This window comes from Microtus oregoni, unplaced genomic scaffold (genome assembly GCF_018167655.1).
Source record: "Microtus oregoni isolate MIOR12 unplaced genomic scaffold, Mior012 000114F_ref0000099, whole genome shotgun sequence".
Lineage (NCBI taxonomy): Eukaryota > Metazoa > Chordata > Mammalia > Rodentia > Cricetidae > Microtus > Microtus oregoni.
This window is the reverse complement of record NW_024544743.1, coordinates 826,461-843,506: the sequence shown is the minus strand read 5'-3', so window position 1 is coordinate 843,506 and position 17,046 is coordinate 826,461.

Here is a 17,046-nt window from a genome sequence, read left to right as displayed (position 1 = left end):
ATTGTGGCAAGCTAAAGTCTGTGTCTAACCTGACAATCCACATGTCCCAAAATATAAACTGAACCCCTCTCCTCCAGTGTTGCCATGTCCCTGCCTGGTCCCTCTTTGCAGAAGTAAACAGAAGCCTGGCACCTAGTCCATGGCTACCTACCTGTGGAATCGTGTTGCTAGCCCTTCAAGCTGAGCCTCATAGAAAGCAGCTAAGCCTGCACCAGGGCCCTGCAGTTCACATTCGAAACATATATGTTGGAAATGACATATTCCTAGGGGAAGGGGGTACCTGGGAGAATAGTACGGGCATCTCTGGTATTCCTGTCCCCACTAAGGAACGCTGTGAGACCTCTTGCCCCAGCCACCCCCCTACCCATGGAATGTCAGCACTGAGCTACACTGCAGTATCGATTGTACACCGCAACCATGCGCAGGCCGCAAACCATTGCAGTCATCAATCCACCTGCACACCTCCTTTCAAGACTCCGTCTATCCCCAACAGACTAACGAACCCAAGAATTGGAATTCTAAGCTTACATACCCTGCCTCATTTGACCTTGAGGAAGCTTCTCCCTCACAAAATCATCATGGGCTGCAGAGGGGGAAGGTGTTGAGGAATGGGGTTCACTCCTCCTAGACATGTTTGGGAAAAGCACATCTTTGATCCCGGCATTTGGGAGGCAGAGGCACAAAGATCTATGAGTTTAAGGCCAGCCTGATCTAGACAGTGAGTTTTAGGCTACAAAGGGAGACCCTGTCTGACAAAGAAAATGGCATCCTGTCTGTATTGCTGGAGCCCTAGAGTACCACGATGGCTAAGAACAGGACAGCCTGACAGAGTCCCCCGTCTCTGTAGAACCGAGGGACAGTGACGAGAAGATGCCACTCCAGGGACTTGCGTGCTGGGAAACAGGGGAAAGACTGGACATGAGTCCAGGGTGGCCTCTGAGGGGGAATGGGAAGATGTGGACCGGGGCCTCCCCTCCTCACCTCTCTACATCCCATGTCCACAGCTGAGCTGTCCCTTAACATCCAGAGCTCAGTAAAGAGAAGTTGGGCAATAAATAAATATTTCAAAAACAAGATAAAAACCAAAATTTTGCAGATAAATTGTGACTCAACCAGTGATTCAGCCAGGAAATCCCGAGGGTCTTGCTAAGCTAGTCATCAGGGCCACTGAAGGGCACGAGGACTCGGGGAAAATAGCTGCGCGGTTCAGTTTCAAGCTACACCGAGGGACAGAAGAAAAGCAAATCAGCCAGCCCGATGCGGTAAGGCCAAGCCTGAGCACTGTCCTCCAGCTTCCCCCATCCCTGCACCCAAGTGTCTGCCAAAGGCTTCATAGCCAAGTGCGTCCTCTATGCAATTCCATCCTATTTTATTTTATTTTATTATTTTTTGAGATAGGGCTTCAGCAATGTAACTCTGGCTTGCCCATAACTTTCTCTGTATACCAAGCAGGCTTCCAAGTTATGAAGATTCATCTGCCTCTGCTCTGAGTGCTAGGATTAAAGGCGTACACCAAGACAATTCAATTTCAAACAGATCTTTTTAAGATATGCCTCTTTCTACGCACCTGCTATGCCTGCTGGCCACCTACCTACACTCCCAAGTCAATGAAAAAGCTGAAGTTGGATCTTCCCACTATACAATGTCCTTTCTAAGCACAACCAAAGAAACCGTATGAATAAAACAATTCCAGCAGCTGTGCAGAGTCCATTGAACTGAAGCCTTATTGATGTCCTAGGAAGAGACACCGCCTTAGTCATCAAAAGCCCTTCATGCCAAAGCTGAAAGGCTTCTTCTCCCTTAGGAGATATAAGCTAGGTTCCTTTGCTATGTTATAAAACAACGGTTTAAAGTAACTTGAGAAGTAAAGGGCTTATTTGGCTTATAGGTTGAAGTCTATCACCAGGGAAGCCAGGGCAGGAACTCAAGGCAAGAACTGAAGCAGAGAGTGTTCTAGAGCACTGCCTACTGGCCTGCTCCCCATGGCCGCGTGGCTTGCCCAGCCTGTTTTCTTACAGACCCAGGAACACCTGCCCAGAGATGGCACTGCCCACAGTGGGCTGGACCTTACCCCAGATACGCCTACAGGTCAATCTGCAGGAGACAGCTGCCCCGCTGAAGGTCCCTCTTCTCCGCGCTAGTTGGTGTCAGGCTGAGAAAAACTGCCACAGTTTGTGCAGGATGTATCATCGCAGGACGGCTGTGAACTCCCAGATCCAGGAATGGGGGCCTGGCTTGCTTTGCTCACACAGCATTCAGACACACAAGCTCCTTCCAACTCCCTCAAGTGACTTGAGGCTCACAGAGCTTAGCCCGCCGTAAACCAACACACCAATGTCTGATTTTGTTCTTTTTTTTAATATTTATTTATTTATTATGTATACAATATTCTGTCTGTGTGTATGCCTGCAGGCCAGAAGAGGACACCAGACCTCATTACAGATGGTTGTGAGCCACCATATGGTTGCTGGGAATTGAACTCAGGACCTTTGGAAGAGCAGGCAATGCTCTCAACCTCTGAGCCATCTCTCCAGCCCCCCTGATTTTGTTCTTAACCTAGATCTAACTAAGCAGCTTTTTCTTGTTGTTTATTTTTTTATTTTATTTTTTGTTTTTTGAGACCGGGTGTCTGCATGCTGCCCAAACAAGTTTTGAACTTGTAAACCTCCTGCCTCGGCCTCCCCCAAAGTATTACAGGTAACTCGGTTTATAGGTATGCACCAGCTAAGCCAACTGTTTTAAACTCGGCAGTAATTAACTATAAACCATGTAGAAAGGCAGTCTGGAAACACTTTGTGGGTTTGGCTAAGTCGCAGACCTTTAGCCTTGGTGGAAAGCATCTCACAAGATTAGTCCTAGCAATGGATTAGCGCTCAGTGGGGACTGAGAATGTTGGTGACAAGATAAACCCTGAACTGTGAATAGCAGATTCTGCACCCACAGGCTCAGCATCACACTTCCTCATTCCAGCTGTGCACACTGGGACTAGTCCCGGGACCCCCGGGAATACCAAAGCCTGCGTGGGCTCACACCCCCAATATGCAATGGTGTTGGGAGTTGCACATAACCTACTCATCCTCTTGCATTTTAGTCATCTCTGGATTACTCCTGACACTGAACACCATGCACATGCTATTTAAATAGTCACGGGGCTGGTGAGACAGCTTGCCAACAATGTGGTCTCCTGGGTCTGATTCCTGGAGCATCTGGCAGAAGAAGACTGATTTCCAAAAGTTGTCCTTGACAGCACACACACACATATACAGTGGTAATAAATAAATAACAAAGACAGACACAGATACATACAGAGAGAGAGAGAGAGAGTAGTTGTTATTCCCTGCTGCTTAGGAGTGATGGCAACAGCAGCGTGCGCACATGCTCAGTACAGACACAACCCTTCTAAGCGTGGTAGTACACCTCAGAAACAACAGCATTTAACCTGTGGTTAGTTGAACCCATGGACATACAGGGCTGACTACTGACTCTACAAAGTCCAGAATTTCTTCCAACTGATTGGTCTTTTTAAATTATGTATTTATTTATTTGCATACATGTGTGTGAATTATTTATTCATTCATAAGCATGTGTGTGCTCACGTTAGTGTGTGTGAGAGTACACTATCTACAAGCTACGTGTTGAGGTCAGAGAACAGCCTCAAGCATCCTTGCTTCATACCTTGTTTGAGGAGGGTCTGGTCTCTCTTGGTTTTTGTCAGCGTGCTATGTACTCTAGGCCGGCTGACCAGGGTGTTTACAGGGCATTCTCCTGTCCCCGATCTCACCATCATATGGGTGAGATTACAGGCACAACACAGCCCTGTCTCTTATGTGAGCTCTGGGGATCTGAGCTCAGGTTGGCATGCTTGCACGGCAAGGCTTTCTGTACTGAGCCAGTTCCCTGATCCATTGTTGTTACTAGCTTTCTGCGCTGGCCAGTTTTATGCCAAATTGACACAGCTATAGTCATCTGAAGGGAGGGAACCTCAACTTGGAAAATACTTCCATAAGATAGGGTTGTGGGCAAGCCTGCGATGCGTTTTCTTAAAGAGTGATTGATAGGAGAGGAGCCAGCATATTAGTCCTGGGTTCTATAAGAAAGGCGGCTGAAGAGCAAGTCAGTAAGCTGTCCTGTGTCCCTGTCCAGTAGTAAGTACACTGTCCTATACCCCAGTCCAACAGTACACTGTCCTGTGTCCCCAGTCCAACCGTACACTGTTATGCTCCCATTCTCCCGAGAAAGGATGTTACCTTCTGAGAAGCATCTTACAATATCTCTCTGAAGTGGACTGCTAACAGTATTCCTTGGTCCCGTGTTCAAGGACCACACGTGTGAGTCTCTTCACCTGAAAAGTTGGTGACTCTTTTCTTTCCCCCATGCCTGGTTAATTTCTGAATACTTTTTAATGTTTCTTGAGATTGTGTTTATTTTTATTTTACGTGTATGTATATGTATGTATATATGTATTATGTATGTATTCATGTATGTATATCTGTATATTATCTGTGCATCAGGTGTGAGCCCATTGGATCCCCTAAAACTAAACTTAGAGGCAGCTGTGAGCGCCATGCAGGTGCAGAACCCGACGGTCGTCTGAAAGAGCAGCCCATGCTCTTAACCACGATCACCTTCCCAGGACCCGAAGCGCGGTTGCCTGAAAGAGTAGCCCATGCTCTTAACCACGGAGTCACCTTCCCAGCCCCGTTATTCAGCTCTTAATCTTAATTAAGATTTTCTAGTCGCTACAAATACCACAAGGATACTAGCAACCGTACCCATTCGATAATTGGAGAAACTGAGGTCTGGAAAACGACTGGCAGAGCAGGCTGTGGCTTCAGATGCAGCTGTGCCCGTGTCCTAGGCTCACACAGCACACACACTGCTCTGGGCCCTCCGTTAATTTCGCATTCACAGACCTCCACGTGCCATAGTCCTCCAGATTGAGGGCACAGCCTCCCTTCCGCCATGGCCTCCTGCCTCCATGTTCTCCACTCTAATTCTTCTCAGCCTTCCCAGGCTACGAGGGACTTGAGAAAGTCACCTTCACTGTCACACATGCAAGGAACGTACAGGGATTCTGTCACCAGATCTCTTAGTGCCTGCTTACTGTGCTTGTCTCTGGTTAAAACAATCGGCATTTGTCTCTCAGGACCGGGCACTGCACTGGGTACCAGGAAAGAAACAAGGAGGCAATGAGGTGTGGCAAAGCAATGTAGTCCCTGTTCTCAAGTTACCAGGAATTCAAACTGAGTTAATAATCCAGCATCTATACAATGAGTTTGCATTCAGCAGTGTTGAGCAACTCCGCAGGCCGCCAGGGTCTGTGCCGTACTGTGTCCCTTCTGTCATTCATGCCAGGGACACAGCATTGCCCAACTGCTGCTCTTCGGACCGCCCGACCCACCCAAGAAAGGAAAAACTGGGAAGTCCATACCCCAAGGAGCAGATGTGGGACAATCGTGCATAAACACACACACACATGCTTTATCACACGTTATCAAAGGCCTACTTATTATTCAATGTTTTCCCTTCTTGTAGTGTAAGAAATTTGGCTATCAATAAAATGTAAAAATATAAATGAAAGGAAAAATTATTTTGAATAGTCAAATATCAAAACGAAAAAGACACACAGGCTGCTGGAGTCACCACACACTGCACTGGAAAGCTGGCATGACACTAAAGATCTATAATCTAAACACAGGGTGGGCTAAGGAAGGGAATCCTGAGCGTGTGGCCAGCCTGGCATATAAGAAAATGAAAAATAGGGGTTGGGGAGAAGGCTCAGAGGTTTAAAGCATCAGCTGTTCTAGCAGAGACCTGGGCGTGGTTCCTAGGCCCCACATGGTGGCTCACAACCATCTAGAACTCCAGCTTCAGGGCATCTGATGGCCTCTTCTGTCCTCCAAGGCCACAGCACACACATGGTGCACAGGCTGACATGCAGGCCAGATAGCCATACACATAAAATAAACAAGTCTAAATCAATTAATTAAAAATAAAATACAAACAATTTTAAATGAGATGTTGTAATGGAAATCAAGGATGCCTTTGGTAGGCTCGTCAGTTGACTGGACATGGCTGAGGGGACAAGAACAATCTGGGTGAACTTGAGAGCACCTTAAAAGAAATCTTCTAAACAGAAAAACAAGGAGAAACAAAAAAAAAAGCAAACTTAATCTTTGCTTAATCTTTAAACCTTGCTATAAACTACATATACTCTGTGAGGAAGATTAGACGTTATGGAGGTAACCTAAAAAATCCACACTATGAAGATTGTATATTTAATATCCACTAACGCACAGCTGCTAAAAGAAAGGGTGCTCAGACAAAAAGAGAAGAAACCCTGAGGGCATGGGTGTCGGCTTCCCCAGCACAGAGAGTGAAAAGAGGTAAGACATCCCCAAGTGTGGCCATAGGTTCCTCAAGGAGACACCACATCTCAATACAAAGAATTGGCATATGTGAAGTCAGTACTGCTAAGAAGCCCAATAACACAGCGTGGTTCCAGGGACACAGAACAGGACTGCGGTTGCTAAGAAGGATCCCAGGATGCAGGGAAGCAGAGTATCTCTGTCCAGAGCCAGCAGTCTTATTTCAGATTCTCAGGCGATGTCTGTGTCTTGTATGCGTGGAAGCCCAGCTGTAAAATGGAGTCTCTCCAGTGTGGAGAACTGGCAACCCTGGACCAGCAGCCTTTGTAGCAAATGTGTTGGAGTCCTAGCTTCTGGGCTTCCATCAGGAGCCTGAGGGAGGGGCTCCCCTCCTCTCCCCTCCTCTCACCCCCATGCCTGCCCAGTCTTTCTGAGGCTTCACTCTGACTTGTCAGGGCTGTGTGACATCTCCTGGGAGACAGGTTCCTCTTCTGATTGGCCTATTCCAACGTGAGACTCCAGGAGAAATATTAATTTCATGGGACCACCATCTCAATATTCACATGGCAGAAGGAAGAGCTCAGGTATCTGGAGAATATCTTCACACTTGCCGGGATTTTTACAAACTCACGTATTCTCACTTAATTTTTAAACAACTTAAAACTTAAGCTTGGTTTCCTCTTTAAACCTTGATATAAATTACATCTTTTGAGGAGTAATAAGCACAACTCTCTTTTGAGAACATTTGGTGTGAACATTGTCCTTTTCCCTAGGACTGTCTCAACAATAAACTCACTAACTTTGTTTCACACTGGGCTGCCCTGAAGTTTGTTTTCTAGAGTACAGTCAAGGGCCTGACCTTACCTAGCGGGTTGCTAAGAACTCCTCCAGCTGCTGGTGGCAGTGTCAGCTGCCTCCCCACGGCAACTGCCAAACACAAAGCAGTTTCTCTTAGGTATTTGTGAAGCCTGTGGAGAAGTGAATGAACATAAAAGAAATCCGGGATCTTCAAGATTATTTTATTTTATCCACTGGTCCCCCACTGTGCAGGTGTGAGTGTGTGTGTGTGGTATGTATGTGTGTATGTGTGTGTGGTGTGCTTGCATGTGTATGTAGTGTGTGTGTGTGTATGTGTGTGTGGTGTGCTTACATGTGTATGTAGTGTGTGTGCATGGTGTGTGCATGCATGTGTATGTGTTGTGTGTTTATGTATGTTATGTGTGTATGTGTGTGGTATGTATGTGTGTATGTGTGTGTGGTGTGCTTGCATGTGTATGTAGTGTGTGTGTGTGCATGGTGTGTGCATGCATGTGTATGTGTTGTGTGTTTATGTGTGTATGTGTGTGTGCGGTATACATGCATGTGTATTGTGTGTGTGTGTGTGTGTGTGCATTACTTGAGATATTCAAAAGCATTTACTCATTACTACTTTAAACTTATTTAATCATTAGGTATGTGGGTGTGCTGTACTGCACTAATACTAAAGCACATTATACCAGTTTCACTCACTGAGAGGTGGTAACTGCAGCACAGGTTTGGGGTGTTTGTGGGGACGGCATTAGTAAACACAGTGCACCTGCAGAACAGGTAGGCGGTATTCCAGAACTCCCAGTTCTAAGACACGTTCACTTTTGTTGGGGCAAAAAAAAGGATTAGACATTGGATGAACAGTTGAATAGATTAACTATGGGGTTGGTCCAGTCGTCAGTCCACAGGAAGGACAAACAGACAGTGGGGATGGTCCAGTCATCAGTACACAGGAAGGACAGACAGACAATAGGGATGGTCCAGTCATCAATCCACAGGAAGCACAGACAGACAGTGGGGATGGTCCAGTGTCAGTACACAGGATGGACAGACAGACAGATAATAGGGATGGTCTAGTCACCAGTACACAGGAAGGACAGACAGACAGTGGGGATGGTCCAGTCATCAGCAGAATATGCCTGTGGAGTGGTTGCAGGCCATAGATAGGTTTGGTAGGGGGGATTTGTTTTTTCTTGTTTTTTTTTTTTTGAGGTCCTTTCTTACATCATTTCATTTTTGTTGTTTGATATTTTGTTTTGTTTTGGTTGGCTTTGGTTTGTTAGAGCAGAGTCTCACTACACTGCCCTATGGACCTGGAACTTGCTATTTGAACCAGGCTTGCTTCAACCTCGTGCTCATCCTCCTGCCTCTAGCTTCCCGGGTAGAACATACAAATGTGTGATCTCATCCTGCTGGATCACCATTGTCTCTGCCACCATCCAGCTGTGCACCATCCTGGCTTAGCGTCACATCTTCCAACAATTTTATCCATGTGTGCACTTTGGTCATCTTCACCTCAACTCTTTCTTACCGCCCCCCCACCCTCAGGACCTCACCTCCCAGTAAACCCTTGTTCTACTGGTATGGCTTTAGGGCATACTGACTTTGTGAGTTGCTTGTGCTGTTGACTAGAGTGTGGTAACTTACCAGGGGTTTCACCTCAGTATCACACGTTTAAAATTTCTAATTACAGGTGAATATTGGTTTCCCTCTGTAATCATATGCATGTTATGATATGCATTTAAAAACGTCATTCTGAAAAGGGAGCTGTAGGCTCCCCCAGACCATCAAGGGGAGCCATAGCATAAAAACAAAGTCACCCTTGACTGAAAGCAGAAGAAGTCCTAAATGTTTTCTCCGTTCTGCCTGTGCGCTGGCTCTCACCGCAGACTCGGGTGAGTGGTTGGCACTCGACGATCTCTGGAAACCCAACGCTGTCTCAGAATCAGCACAATGAAGACAGCCCCGTGTCTCTGGAACCCTTCACACTGCCTCTAAGCCATGAAAGCCTGCTAAGGGCCAAGTTCCCCTCCCTACTCTGCCTTTATGCACCGCCATCATGAAGGAGCACACGGAGTCTCAGAAGCCAGGTCACTCCCCAGGAAGGGTACCCCAAATCTTCAAATCTTGTGGGTAAGCCTAGAACGGCTAGGATGCAACCCATTAGCAAATTTTCAAACCGGAAATTCCCTTCATAGCTAGGACTTACTGGGTTTTGTTTTGTTTTGTTTTGTTTTTTTGGGGGGGGGTTGTCTTGTTTTGTGTGTGTGTGTGTGTGTGTGTGTGTGTGTGTGTGTGTGTGTCCTGGTGTTGAATATTCACACACACATGCTGCCTGTTCTCTAGTCCATCCTAGGTTGGAACAAACAAGGCAGGGTACAGTGAGATGGTTTTGTGCACCTGGGCAGTGGGGCTTAGAGCCAATCTCACAGGCAGAAGGGCAGCCATTTAGGAGCTGGACGGTAAGTCTGTAGTCTGGTCACAGCAGAGAAGTCAGGTGAATACAGAAACCATCCAGGACAGAGAACTGAGAGACACTTTTTGGTTCATTTGACCACCTTCTTTTCCTTGTATAACTCAACAAGCAGGCAACAGCTCATGTCCTGAAACCGCCCCTATATCCGTCAGCATGTTTATTCCTAAAGTTCAGTTAAGTTGGAAGATCACTGTTTGAGGACATCACTGAAGACAGTTCATTCAGGCAAGTGTTTGTGGAAGAGAAAGTAGCTCATATTCATTGAGTACCTAGTGTGTTTCGAGCTCTAGGTAGTGAGTTGGGGTTGGTTTGCTTGAGGCAGGATCCCATCTAGCCCATGTGTCTTCATTAGGGTTTCTATTGCTGCGATGAAACAGCATAACCAAAAAGCAACTTGGGGAGGAAAAGATTTAACCAGCGTACACTTCCACATTGCTATTCATCACTGAAGGAAATCAGAATAGAAACTCAAACAGAGTAGGAACCTGGAGGCAAGAGCTGATGCAGAGGCCATAGAGGATGCTGCTTCCTGGCTTGCTTCCCCTGGCTTGCTCAGCCCGCTTTCTTATAGAACCCAGGACCACCCACCCAGGGATGACACCACCCGCCGTGGGCTGGGCCCTTCCTCATTAATCACTAATTGAGAAAACGCCTTACAGCTGGTCTCGTGGAGGCCTTTCCTCAACCGAGGCTCCTTTCTCTCTGATGACTCTAGCTTGTGTCAGGATGACACACAAAACCAGCCAGTACTCCATGACAGCCCCAAATGTGGTATATCCAAGAATGACCTTGAACTCCTGATCTTCTGCCTCTGTCTTCCAAGTGCTAAGGTCACAGGCACAGACCAGCACATTTGGCTTGTGTTGGAGTTTCAGATGTGTGACTTGGTTCACCGAGAGGACTAGGAGGTGCTAAAGCTAAGCTAACCATGGGTAGTTTCCTGTCCACACCGTTTAAATTCCTGTCTGGTCACATTCCTTCATCTTGGCTTCTGAGGGCTACATCTGACCTAAACTTCCTTCTCATCTTCTCTGCTTAGATGCCTCATGAGGACCTTAGCATTTCAAGAGTCTCCATGCCTCACCCAGCCTACCCCACCTCAATGCTTGTCTCTGAAGCCACTTATCCCAATAGATGGCAGCCATATTTATCTCCTGTGCTTCCTGCTGTCTTTCCTAGTCTGTGTTTCCACTCCCTGGGTCATTCAGAGTCCTGCCTTGGACATTGCTGTTGTTTCCATAGCTTTAATATTTTAATTAACAATTATTTATTCTAGGAAGTCATATTTCATGATGACCCCTGCTCACACTCGCCCTCCACTGCCCTCTTTAGTGCTCCCTCTTCCCCTGTTGTTTCCCTTCTGTGCTAGGGTTAATGTCACCCTGACGGAGAATCTCGAGTTCCCTGGGACAGGGTGTCTGGGTATTTCTCTGAAGGATTCTCTGTCTTGACCCCTCTTCCCTGTGGCTGTGACCATTCCCTAAGCAGGGATCCAGAACTGACGAATTAGCATGTGGCTCCCCGTCATGATGGACTGTAACTTGAATTGTGAGCCAAAATAAAGCCTTACGTGGCTTTTGTTCAAGAATTTTATCATAGCAATGTGAAACTTTGATACTTCCCTTTTCATACTCTCGCTTCTACTTTCATATCTTTTACATACAATATCATCAAATATGTATAATAGAGTCTTCCCGGAGAGAGAGGTGTGATTTGCCTTTGGAGCCTGACTTAACTTGCTTGTGTTGACACAGAAGCACAACTTTTACCTCAAAGTGGGAACATAATGTATTCAGGAGTCACACCTGAGTCACTGCGACCCAGGAACACAGATTCAGACCGTCCCGCTGATCCAAGGTAGTAGCGCTTTGTTAAGTTCTTTTAGTGAAAGAATAAAAATTTCAAATCGGGTATTTTAAAACATATTGATGGAAACATTTGGTGTGCAGGTTACAGTAAAGCAGAATCCACATTAAAGGCTGGGCATGGGGGATGGGGAAGCAAGAAGAGGAGGAGGAGGAGGAGGAGGCAACGCCTTGGTGCAGTGGCACACTTCAATCCCAGCCACTGCAGAGGCGTCCCTGGAAGCCTGGAGAGACTGCTAGCCTGGCCCATGCAGCAAAGTTCCAGGCCAATGAGAGATTTTTATCTCAAACAAAAAGCAGAGGGAGGCTGAGGAACATCAGAGATTGCCCTCTGACTTCCACACACACGCAGTGCACACACACACACACACACACACACACGCGCGCGCCCACCAACACACACAGAATTGCAACTAAGTCCCTACGGTCCCAGCACGGCACCGTGGGGGTGAAGGCAGAAGGATCCATATCCAATGACAAGTTAGAGGCCAGTCTGGGTGACATGTATTTTAAAAACATCCAACATTCTAATAAATTCCATAAGAACACACAATAGAGTCAGCAACGGCCACAGGCAGCTCAGACCCTGATTCAGCCCCCTCTCTGTGCCAAAGGCAGTGACTACCACAGGACCCATCCCTATCCTGAATACGTTTCTATGTTCTCCAGCCCTCTGGTCATTTCTGACTGTTCTTTGTGTCCTGTTTCAGATGCTAGACTGTGACCTCTCCCCTCCACCAAATGCAGCCCCCTTGGACCAGGGATGGAGGAGGTGTATCCTCACAGGCACAAAGACCAGCAGGGATATAAGAGGCAAATGGTACCCCCAGGGCCGTATGGGCAGGGGTCTTCCTTCTGCTCGCCTACCTTGGCTTGGCAGCTCCATCCAGGAGCTCAGCACATTTCCTCTGTGATGTCAGCTCCTCTCCTGTCCTCATCCTGTCTGTCAGATCGGGGACCTTGTGTGGTGTGCTTGTCACAATGACTTCTAGTTGTCCAAAAGTGCTCTGCTCACAGGGGCTTTCAGGAAATATCTGAGATGCCCAAGAAGACAGAAAAAGAATAGGGAAAGCCCACGTCGTTAGGACAGACAGCCCTGGCTTGGGTTATCTGCTACCACAGGTTCTAGCAATACAAGCCAAGATACGGTTTAACTTATCTTCTGGGGGTTAAACCCATCACAACAGTCACAGTAAGAAAGCACCCTAACCATGCCTGCAGCCCACAGGGTTTAACTTCTGAGCCTCCTGGCTTCTCTGGGTCTAAACAGGGTGATTCTTGGCTGCTCAGTGATTGGCTGAGCGTGGGCACCTGTGTTAGTAGAAACACTGCCCCATCTGCTCAATCTGGGCAGAGCCATACACTAAACACAGTCTCTACTTCCTGAGCCCTCTCCACCCTGCTGCAAAGAACTTGAGATTCTGAGCCTCTCCTGACTCCTTTGTGATCAGCCACACCCAGCAAAGATCAAAGAAGAGAGAGTCAGGGCTGGGGAATGAGGATTCCTAGTCACTTCCTGAAACTAAGCAGGGGTAGTGGCTTGGGGAACTCCGACCTTGCTGTGTGCCTGACACTGGCCTCTCACCCAAGCATTCAGCTCTTTGGGTGGTGACAGATGTGTACAGCCATTCTGCAAGCTGCAGACCTGTGCCACGTAGTTGCTTCTTATGCTCAGGACTATGAGATCAAGTTAAGAGTCATGTCACACTCAGTGAACAATTTTTGAGCAATCAAATAAAGATTTGGGCTGAAAGCATGTAGTCCTGGAGATGGTGTTTAGGAGGCAGAGTCCAGTCTCAGAGCTCTTACATCTCAGAGGTCAGAGCCTTTGCCCAGCGTGCACCAGGCCTGGGGTTCTACCCCTGGCGGCAGGAACAGAACAAATAAGAAGGTACTGATCATTCTCAGACATGTGCTGTATTCCAGGACCATTGCAGAGCTCAGCGTTCATCAGTGAATTTAAAAGCTCTGTCTTCATGGGACCCACAGTCTAGCAAGGGAAATCAGAAATCAGCAGAATCAATGGGTGCAGTATTTCTCCTCCTCTCTCCTGAGAAGGGCAACCATCAAGTCACCTTAGGCATGATCTCCAGAGGCCAGGAGCACAGTCACTCTGAGTAGCCTTTCAGACCCCGTGTATGTGCATGCATGTATGCATGTGTGCACATGTGTGCATGTGTGTGTACCCTTTCTTCCCAGATGCCACACCTTTCAGGTTCTCTCCACCCTGCCCACCTATCTTCTAGTCCCTTAAAGGCCTTCCACAAGTCCTGCAGGTGGCATTCTGGCCAGAAAGCCTGAAGGATGGATGCATCCTGGTACCTGCTGGAACCCTAAAATCCTGGGATCTGGGCCAAAAGGTTTGAGGAAGAAACATTAGTATTATATATGCTTATCATGACGATCACAAGCATTAATTTGAGAAATAGCAACATTTACGATAATAGTTGATTACTTTGCAACTATACCACGTCCCAATCTAACAATGTTTCAAGTAGGGTTCTCACTGGATCCACACAAGTCATTACAGGCTACAACGGGTGAAGAATGACTCAAGACATCAACCTGGACGTGCGACGATCCAAACCAAGCCATCTCTGACTGTCCTCAAACTTCCTACATAGCCAGGGCTGGCCTCGAACCCTTGATTCTCCAGTCTCCTCTCCCTCCCTAAACATGCATTTCCGGAGACAGCTTTGGTCTTTGAAGTTCTTAAGGAAAATAAGAGGCAAACATAGAAACAGAAGGGACAGAATGGGCCTCTTGTGGCTCCATACTGGAGGCTCACTGCGTCTAGGGGCCCACTGGAAGCACATGACCCCCTTGAACTTTGACTCTCTGTCGTCCGCAGCATGCTGCATCACCATCCCTTGCATCTTTGGCTCTAACAGTCAGCACTTCACCAACAACACAGCCTAGAGCTTAACACCAATTGCTAATCCTTGCCAAAGCGTCCACACCAGGATCCCAGGACTCTCCAAACTAAAGTATTAAACAGTTTTAGGTAAAACTGGGCCGTGCAGCAAATCATATATCAAAAAAAAAAAAATTAAACAACCAAAAGTATCCACATTCCCAATGTTCACAAAGAATTCCTCACCTTGAACACACTTTACCGCCCGATCTGAGAGCCGAGACACCGCCGCATTCTTCTGTGGGGTGTGAAGTAAAAAGACACCGCAAAAATTATGCTCATTCAAAATATGATTTGACCCATTTTCCTTTGACCTACAGTAAATGGTCAGGGCACTTACAGTCACGTAAATTTTTACCCCTTGTTTATTTTGTTTCCTTTTTAAAATGTTATGTTATTGTTATGTTATGTGATTGCTTGCCTGCATGTGCACCGTGTATGTGCCTGGAGCCTGCAGAAGTTGAAAATGGGTGTTGGATGCCTTGAAATGGAATTTCAGACAGTTGAAAGCTACCATGTGGGTGCTGGGAACTGAACCTGGGTCGTGAGCAAAAGCAGCCAGGGCCTAACCACTGAGCCATCTCTCCAGTTCCAATCCTTTTTTTAAAAAATGTAATATCACTAATAGTTGGTGTGTTCATAGCTCTGAGACAGACAGCTTGAAAGACTGAGTATGTTATAGAGAGGAATGATCCAGAAAAGGTCTCTCTAGAAAGGTTCCAAGAATAATCCACGCCCCCCACAGCAGGTCCTCCTTCACTGCCTGGCCTCGCTGCTTCCCTTACTGTTTCAAGCTCATTCACGTCTGCACCGTATTGCTGTGGCGGCTGTGTTTACGACTAAACCACATGGAAGTAAATCACAGTTTCATTCATAAACACTCCAGGGTGTGTGTCCTAAGACCATTCAAAAAAATACAATACAGTTCTCAAGGTCAGGATGTTTAGCATAAATACATTACCAAACTCCAAAAGCTGGAATTGGTCATGTGACCTTATATTGCAATCCCCTTTTTTCTTTGTTTGAGGCAGAATCTCTTTATATAACTCAGGATACTCTGAACTCATAAACTCCTGCCTCAGCCTTACCCACAAGCCCCCAACGTGAGGTTACAGGTATAGTCAGGTACCATCTTGTGCCTGCCAAAATACATTTTGTTTACTTGTTTTGTTTGTTTGTTTTTGAGACAGAGTAGGCTGACCTGGAACTCTCTATGTAGACCAGAATGGCCTTGAATTCACAGAACTCTGCCCGCCTCTCCTCCTCTCCAGAGTGCTGTGGTTAAAGGCACTCCAGGTTTACCTTGCAGTTTGAGAAACAGTGTAGGTTCTTAGAAAGTGCATGGGTTTTACAGTTAGAATCGAGGATTTTTTTTTTCCCCTCATTCAGAGCAACTTAGGGAATAACTTAGTTCCAGTCTGCTCTCCTGTAAAATGGGACTACTGAGTCCTATATCAGAGTTCTGAGAAACCAAAGTAAACGCAGTCCCTGTGCAGGTATCTAACATTCAGTAGAGGATGGGCTCACAGAACCATGGCGACTGAAAAGTCCAGCAAGTGCTGCAAGCTGAAGACCCAGGAGAGAGGGTGGTGTCTGAGGCGTCCAGATTGAGAGCCTCTGCTCTGGCTTCCAGTCACAGCATGAGAACCGTAAGTCTATGTTCTACCATGGTTTCTTTGTTGTTGGTAGTGGTGGTGTTTTGTTTGCCTACTCTTTTGGTTTTGTTTGTTTGTTTGTTTGTTTTTCAAGACAGGGTCTCTTTGTATAACAGCCTGAAGTCACAGAGATCCGCCTGCCTCCATCTCCTGAGTGCTGAATTAAAGGTGTGCACGACCTGGTATTCTCCTGTTTTTGTTAAAGTTCATTTATTTATTTGTGTGTGTGTGTGTGTGTGTGTGTGTGTGTGTGTGTATGAGTGTGTGTGTGTGTGTGTGTGTGTGTGTGTGTGTAAGAATGCATGGGATGAACTAGTGGAGATGGCTCTGTCCTTCGGTGAGGACTCGAGACTGGACTGACATCAGGCTTGGCCTCAGGCACCTTTACCCTCTGAGTCATCTCACCAGTTCCAAATTGTCTTTTGTAATAAATATTTCCTTTGCTCCAGGACCCCCACGGAGGGTACACTCCATCTATTTCTCATGTCTGGTTACGGTCCTATAAACCAGAAGTCCCTGCCTTGTTTGTCCCCAATGGTCTTACACACAAGGAATATGGGTCATGGCAGATGTCCCTCAGCAGGGCCCAGTGTCTCTTTATGATTACACTGTACATTGGGAGGAATAACAGAGGATATGATTTTCAGCCACGACTGTTAGCATCCACTCATTCCTCTTGCTATAATGGTTATAAAATAGTCAATAAAACATGTATTTGAGTATTCACTTCTTTCCAAAGATGATTCTCCCCCCTCAGAAAAGCCAAACACCTGAAAACACTGAGAAGGGACGGTGTTTTCCGCAGCAGAAAGGGTTTATATCTTTAGCTGTGAACCAAGTGTGTTCATGGATGCATGTGTTCCAGCATTCAAGATGCTGAGACAGGAGCATTGAAGAGAGTTTGAGGCCAGCCTGAGCTATATGGCTACTTCCAGTCTAAGAAGCACAGAGATGCCCTGTC